The following is an 8,521-nucleotide window of genomic DNA, read 5'->3' on the forward strand; positions in this document are numbered from 1 at the left end:
GACTAGGTCTGTAGGGGAGTGCGTGGTTGTGTCAGTGGTTGTATGGGTATGTTAATGGGTACATGAGTGGTTGTATGGGTGTGTGAGTGAGTTTATGAGTGGTTTTGAGGGTGTGTGAGTGGCTGTATGGATCTGTGAGTGGGTGTGTGAGTGGCTGTAGGGGTGTATAAGTAGGTATGTGAGTAGCTATGTGGGTGAGTGAGTGGGTCTGTGAGTGACTATTTTTCTGAGTGAGTGGATGTGTCAGTGCTGTATGGGTGAGTGAGTGGCTGTATGAGTGTGTGTTTGGTTAAGTGAGTTGGTGTGAATGGTTGTATTGGAGAGTGAGTGTCTCTGCTAATGACTGTATGGGTGAGTACGCAGATATGAGAGTGCTTGTATGGGTGTGCAAATGGGTATGCAAGTGGTTGTCTGGGTGTGTGAGTGCTTGTATGGGTGAGTGAGTGGCTGTGTTGAGAGGATTTATGGGTATGTGAGTGTCTATATAGGTGAATATTTATGTGTGTGAGTAGCTGTATGGGTGAGTGCACAGTTGTTTGAGTAGCTGTGAGGGTGAGTGACTGGTTGTATGTGTGGCTGTATTGGTGAGTGAATGGTTATGTAAGTGGTTGTATGAATGAGAAGATATGAGTACCTCTTTGAAGGAGTGAGTGGGTGTGTGAGTACTGGTATAGGTCTGTGAATGAGTATGTGAGTGGTTTTGTGGGTGTGTGAGTGGGCAAATGACAGATTGTATGGAGGTGTGAGTGGGTGTGTGAGTGGTTTTGTGGATGATGTCATTTGAGATGTCAAGAGTGATGTCACTGACCATGTCAGGAGTGATGTAATATGTGAGGCCATAAGCAGTGCATTTCAGGGTCTTAAGTTACAGTTAGCTCAGGTAACTATAACTGCTGAATTTCACTGGTTTTGTGTGAATAAAATCTGTGCCTAACTATGCCATCCCTGTAAACTTTGTTTTTTAAGTGAATTTCTGAAGTTTTTTAAATTCTACTTCCTATCTATAACATCCCTGTAACCTTTGCTTTCTTTAAGTGACTTTCTTTGGATTTTTAATAACTACTCACGTTAGCAGAGTGGTGGAAAAAGGGAGCCACAGCTTTGGACCAGCTCATAGCAATCCCGCTGTGTAGGACTTACTGGAGGTAAGGGTGGGGGGGTTCTTGGCCCCCAAGAACCCTTACCGTCAACTAGTAGTGCACCAGGAGGCACATTTGCAGAGTGGCAGAGAACGGGGATGGAGCCTCCGACTAGCTGTCGGCAATCATGCTGAGTAGGACTCACTGAAGGTAAGAGCATGGGTTCTTGAGGCGCAAAGACCCTCAGCATCCAAGGGAACTTCATCCCCAACCAGTAGTGCACCAGGAGGTTCATTTGCAGAGTGGTGGAGAAAAAGTGCGGGCCTCCAATGACCTCTCAGCAATCCCACTCTGTGGGGCTTACTGGAGATAACAGGAGGGGACTCTGACCACCAAGTACCCTCAGCATCCAAGGGGAATTCATCCCCAAACCAGTAGTGTGCCAGGAGGAGCTTTTGCAGAGTAGTGGTGAAAGGGGGCAGGACGTCCGATTACCTCTCAGCAATCCAGCTCTGTGGGACTTACTGAAAGTAACAGGAGAGGTAGTTGGCCCCAAGGACCCCCAGGAGCCAAGGGGCCTTCATCCCCCAACTTGTAGTGCAACATGAAGGCACGTTTAGAGAGTGTTGGTGGAAGGGGGCAGGGCGACTTACCTTGGCCAGACTTTTTTTTTAAATGCTGTTTTATTAGGGAAGGCCCCATCCCCAGGGTCAGTCCTTTATGCAATGATGGAGTGGTGCCACGCGGACTCCACACCTCGGGGCCCAGCCATTTAGGGATGGGGAGGGGGCAACACGACCCCCTCACAGGGCAAAATTTGGCCCAGGGATCCCATCCCCTGGGGCTTGCCCATTTGTTGTGGGTGCCCTCAGGGCACCCAGTCTGTATTGGGACCACGTGGGGAGCCCGAAGGCCTTTCAGGAGCTATCATTGCTCTATGACATGGGGAGCTGATAAACATGCAGCTCCCTGCGTCTGAAAGCAATTCTGCTCTGCTTCCAACAAGCAAGAACATTTTTGAGCTCTCGCTTCCAGGACGTAGAGCATTTGCTGTGGCTTGGGGGAGAGGTAAATCTCCCACCAAGCCATAGCAAACCTCTTTATCCCAGTGGTGGGCACCCCGGGACATAGCAGGAGCCGGCCCAAGGGTGTGGTGGTCCCCAGTGCCCTCTATGGCTCCAAGAGGAGAGGTCAAGTAGCCCCCCTCCTTTCTTCTTTTAGGGCCCGCCCCGGGGAGGTGGCGGTCTCCAGGGCCAAGAACGGCCCAGGAGAGGGGCCATGCAGCCCCCTTACCATTTTTAAAAAAATAAGTTGGCCCCGGGGAGGTGGTGGTCCCTGGTGCCCGGAGAAGGGTCCCTGGGGCCCCCCATTACACACTGATTATGACCGCAGGGTGGTGGTAGGTCCTGGAGGCCAGGGGGGTTCCGATAGCCCCCAATAACAATACATAAAACCCAGGGAGAAGATGCTCCTTGGTGTACGAGGGTCCATGGACCCCCCTGATTCACTTTTGGAAAACGGCCCTGCGGAGGTGTTGGTCCCTGCATCCAGGGGGATCCGAGAGACTCTTCATTTAACAATAAATAAGCCCAGAGGAAGTGGTGTTGCCCAGGGCATTAAAAAGCCCTAGGAGGGGGTTGCGCAAGCCCCCCCTTTATTTTAAAAATGCCCCAAGACCTGGCCAACCCGGGGGCCAATTAGTAAAGAAGCGCAGAGCCAACGCTTATTTTTTTCTTGCCATGAGCTGCAGATCTAACGTGGCTCCTGCCAAAACATTTTTCAAAAAATTCTTGTTTGGCCCTGACGGGTCCCTGTGGAACGCCCTCAAGTGGTCTAGGGGGTCAGAGTATTCCTATCCTGCCCCATTATTTTTTCTTTAACATTTTTTCTGCGTCTCGGCTCAAGCCGAGTCCCAAGATGACTTCCAGCACTTCCTGTTTGTAGTGTTGGCATCCAAACAGATCTCAGCACGAGATCAGGATGGGTCACCGATCCTCCACGTCCCTATTCATACAATTGAAAGTTTCTTTTAACAACTGCACAACTACTGAACTGATTTACACCAAATCACAAAAAGACTCTTCCCTGGACCAACATCTACCTTTCTGCCAAACTTGGTGCCATTCCTTTCAGCAGTTCGGGCTATTGCAGTGTGTAAATTTCCTATGGAAATTGACATGGGGAAAAAGAGTTATGGGACCTCTAGTTTTTCTCAGCCCCTGCTTGACCGATCACCCGGAAACTTTCAAGACAGTTGCTGAAGTGAGTCACAAACCAGTTTTAACAATTGTATGAGGATTGGTCAAACAGCGCCAAAGTTATTGGCAAAATAACCTATGGAAACTAGATCGTAACAATAACTACCTACTGGCAATCGCTAGTAGGATATATAGATATATTTTTTGTTGGAATCAAAATATATCATCAACCTCCAGACCAAGGCCCTTATAGTGTTAAACAATGATGAAGAGTTATAGGTCCATCTGTAGGGGGACAACATTTATGAAAAACACAAGGGAGTCAGACAGTCACAGGAATAAAATGCATTAACACCATAGTCAGAGTAAAGGAATGATGATGCCTTTTTTTCGTTGGCCGCTTTATCTAATACATAGATATTGATATGAGAAATGTTCTCATATATCATTCATCAACATATGAGAAAGCCCATACAGGGCAGGATATAACAAATGGGTAAAGTTAGTGATGCACGTAAATCACTGGCCGTATAGAAATCTAGCCAATCATGATGTATGCCATCTATTTGATATTATTGAATGTCAAATTGTGCAATAGATCCAGTACTGGATAAAAGCAAGAATAATTATATGACATATTTTGCCGCAGAAAAAAGCAAACAGTGATGCCACTTACATGTTATTGGATATGTGTATCCTTATTTACCCAGTGACATTTTTTTAATGTCAATACATGCACTTGCACTTTATTTTTAATCGACTTTTCCATGAATTGTGTCTGATTGGTAACATGTTTTAAGATGGCCGCCATTGTTGTGAGGAAGAATGTAGTCCATTGTTACTGTTTACCAGGACCCTGTGAGGCTTCACCGTATGAAACGGTCGTGTTTGCTGCACAGTAGCTAACACTGACGAAGCTGCTAGGCGAAACGCGTTTGTTACAGGGGTAGGGGGTCTGCAATAAATCACCTTGAAAACCGGATACCTGTGCGCTTTCCTTTTTCAACGCAAAAACAAGCTGTTGAAGTTTTTCATATATATATATATATATATATATATATATATATATATATATATATATATATATATATATATATATATATATATATATATTCCAAACAAGTTGCTCCTTCTGTCTCCCCCCGCCCCTGGCAGGCTGATTGTCAGTTGTAGGCGGAGCGCGCTGATATTGAATTTTTTTCAAATCGCATAAATTAGACGATCACACAGGAGGGTAATCTCACCACAAGTTTTTTTTAATTCCAGATGTCATGTGAGATGTCATCAGTGATGTCACTGACTATGTCATGAGTGATGTAATATGTGAAATCATCACCAGTGCATGGGTGCACGAGTTATAGTTAGCTCAACTAACTATAACAGGCGAATTTCTCTGGTTTTATATGAGTCAAATGTTCAACTAACTATAACGTCCCTGAAACCTATGGTTTTTTCAGTGAATTTCTAAGGTTTTTTAAATGCTAATTCCTAACTATAATGTCTGTAAAACCTATAGTTTTTTAGTGAATTTCAAAGGTTTTTTAAATGTTAATTTCATATTTAAATTTTTATAAAACATATATTTTTTCAATTATATTTTTAAATATTTTGAATCTCTATTATACTTCTTTTTTTAACTTGTAAAAATTATGTAATGTTTTATATCTTCCCCCAAAAATATGTATCTTTTTTTTGATGAGAAAACTGCATTCCCATACCTGTAGCGTACCAAGCTCCAGCACCACGCGAATCCGTTCCACCACATTGCTAAACTCGTAAATGATGCGCATTTCGTATCCGACGGGTTTGTGGCACCGTGTCCCGCGGAACATCATATATGCATGAAGTCGCCCTAGCTACTACTTTGGTATCCGACGGGTACGCAGTACCAAGCCACGCATTACGACATGTACGTATGGGGTCGCACCTGCAGTGCACTGCGTATGCGATGAGTGCAAGCCGCCAGGCCTGTGTCACAGACGTAGGGTGTCACGCCAGGTACGCCATTCCCTCTTTTTTTTGGGCTAAAAAGTGTATGTAAATAACTTTAAACAGTATATGACAGCAAGCAATAATATAAAATATTTTAAACATTTATATATTTCGAACTGAAATAAACTTATATTATGATAAATATATTTTCTCAAAATCGTGTCGGGTGCAGCCTCCATGCACGCTCGGTGCGTGATTGCCATGTGACCTTAATAAAAAAGCATTTGATTGCGTCGTAACATTTCCCATTGTAACAGTTGGACGACCACACCCATTTTAGTCATTCTCTCTACAGCGTTTGATGAGAGACACTACTTCACCTTAAACAGCTTTTTTGAAAAGTGTGTTTTCTGTGTACACATATCTTATACTACACACAACATGCAACCATCATCTTGATCAATGTTCATGGTCTGTACATTAAGCCTTCCATGTGTGATGGCTATGCATCTTCAACGTTACATAAAAAAACAAATGTGTGTTACACAATGCCCCTGGTGTGTGTGTGTGTGTGTGCACATTATTGTGCTGCCTTTTGGCCTGGGTATTGGTGGCTCTAAGGAGTATCATCAGCCACGGGCACAGTGCACATCCTAGATCACATGTCACAAACAGTGATGTGTCGATTTGTATTGCTGTACGCTCTGTTGTTAGGCTTTACCAGTATAGTAGTGTGTCATATGTGAGACTTTCAGATTCACGTTTGACATGCATTCCTTGACTGTAATGAGTGTTATCACTATGTATGACGTAGCCTCAATGCTGATCCTCCCTCCATCCCAGCACATTCACAGGTTTGCGCTTTGCGATAGCAACACTTTCAATAATACCGCACACCATTGACATACATGTCTGCGCATATCCACAACCTTGACAACAGCATGTGATGTTTGCCATTCAATCTTTTCTAACAGCATCTCATTAGCGATAGTTGCCGCCCTCCCGATACATGCCACATTAATAGGAATTGCGCATTCTGCGATGTCAAAACTGCAAAAGAAACACACATAACTACACTTCCTGGCCAGGCAGGAACTGAACAACACCCAGATCCCCGGAACAATTATTCAAACCTGGCGTCTGTAAGCCCAGCCGACTTTGCATACGAATAAATAGGATAACAACGAGACCACATTTCCCAGTTCTTCCACACTGCCTCAGGTGATATGGCTTCATCCACCTTGCATATCACAAAGCGTAATAAAAAAAAAGGATCCATGAGGTGTACAGTGTACACCATCCTGACAATCAACACTGCTTCTAAATTGTGAACCCTACTGCCCCTCGTGTTTCCAAAGGGATTCATGAGGTGTACACCGTCCTGCACTCAACACTACAACTGAATTGTGAACACTGCTGCCTGTAGTGTTTGCACACACAACAATGACAGCAGGTGAGCAGTGGGGCCTGGGTGCACAGGGGCTGCAATTGAGCGTGGTGCTGAGGGAGGGGTGGGTTGCATGGGTGCGCAGGTCCGAACAAGCGATGTTGCCCTGCGTAATGATGTGATCTCTGACCTCATTCAGTCACATCTCTGTCTCATTTTAAAGACCTGCTGGACCGTACTGTAGGCCTAAGGCAGCGGGCAGCACTGCTCTACAGACACTTGTTGAGCACAGTGCTGCGGGAGAGGTGGGTGCATCAACCTGAGTGTGTAGGTGTGAACAAGTGATATTGCCGTGCGTAATGATGTGATCTTTGACCTCATTTAGTCACATGTCTGTCTCATTTTAAGGACCTGCTGGACCGTACAATAGGCCTTAACCAGCAGGCGGCACTGCCCTACAGACACGTGGCGTTGGTTTTTAGGGCACTGTAGTGAGCTCATTACTAAGTGTACATGCACACAGGCTTCCGCCACTACATTACACGTGCACATTATGCTTCTAGCATGCGCTCTGTTCCTTTGTATGTGAATCCTTGTTATAACATATTATTATTTAACCTTGTGTATTGCCGTGCACTCCAACTCCTCTTTGAACCACGATTACCACTAACAGTTGGTAGATCATACTTCAAAAACGAAGGCTGCACTCAACTGGTGTTTTCTATTAAGCTTGAAATAAACCTTCATTTACCTCCAGACATTTCTACCATTAAATTATTTCTCCCTTTTCAGACTCTGAATTGACCGAAAATGGGGGGAGGGGGTGCTCATCCCGTGATGATGCTCTCGACATTCTGACGCCTTCCATTGTGGTATCAAGACACCATCCCCGAATGGAGACCTGCTATCCCACCCTACAAAAGTACCCCCGACTCGGAGCTTGCGCCGGCACGTCGTTGGACACACCGATGGTGGCAGGTGAGCAGTGAAGCCTCGGTGCGCAGGACCTACAATTGAGCACAGTGCAGGTGAAGAGGCTGGGGTGCATCAGCCTGGGTGCGTAAGTGCAAACAAGCGATATGGCCATCCGTAATGATGTGATCTGACCTCATTCAGTCACATCTCTGTCTCATTTTAACGACCTGCTGGACCGTGCTGTAGGCCTGAACCAGTGGGCAGCGCTACCCTACAAACACGTGTAGAGCTGCGGGAGGGGAAGGGTGCATCAGCCTGAGTGCGCAGGTCTGAACAAGCAATGTTGCCGTGCGTAATGATGTGATCTCTGACCTGATTCAGTCTCATCTCTGTCTCATTTTAAGGACCTGCTGGACCGTACTGTTGGCCTGAGCCAGTGGGCAGCGCAGCCTTACAGACATGTGGCGTTGGCTTTTAGGGCACTGTAGTGACCTCATTACTAAGTGTACATGCACACAGGCTTCCGGCACTGCATTACACGCGCACATTATGCTACTAGCTTGCGCTCTATTCCTTTCTATGTAAACGTTAGCATAACATATTTTTGTTTAACCTTGTGCATTCTCGTGCACTCCAACTCCTCTTTGAACCACAATTACCACTAACAGTTCGTAGATCGTACTTCAAAAATGAAGGATGCACTCAACTGGTGTTTTCTATTAAGCTTGAAAAAAACCTTCATTTACCTCCAGATGTTTCCACCATTAAATTATTTCTCCCTTTTCAGACACTGAATTGACCGAAAATGGTCAGAGCGGATGCTCACCCCGTCATGATGCTCTCGGCATTCTGACGCCTTCCATCGTGGTATCAAGACACCATCCCCGTCCGGAGACCAGCTCTCCCACGCTACAAAGGTACCACGCACTCGGAGCTTGCACCTACACGTCGTTGGACACACCAATGGTGACAGGTGAGCAGTGAAGCCTCAGTGTGCAGGACCTACAATT

This window comes from Lissotriton helveticus, chromosome 12 (genome assembly GCF_964261635.1).
Source record: "Lissotriton helveticus chromosome 12, aLisHel1.1, whole genome shotgun sequence".
In the NCBI taxonomy this organism is placed as follows: Eukaryota; Metazoa; Chordata; class Amphibia; order Caudata; family Salamandridae; genus Lissotriton; species Lissotriton helveticus.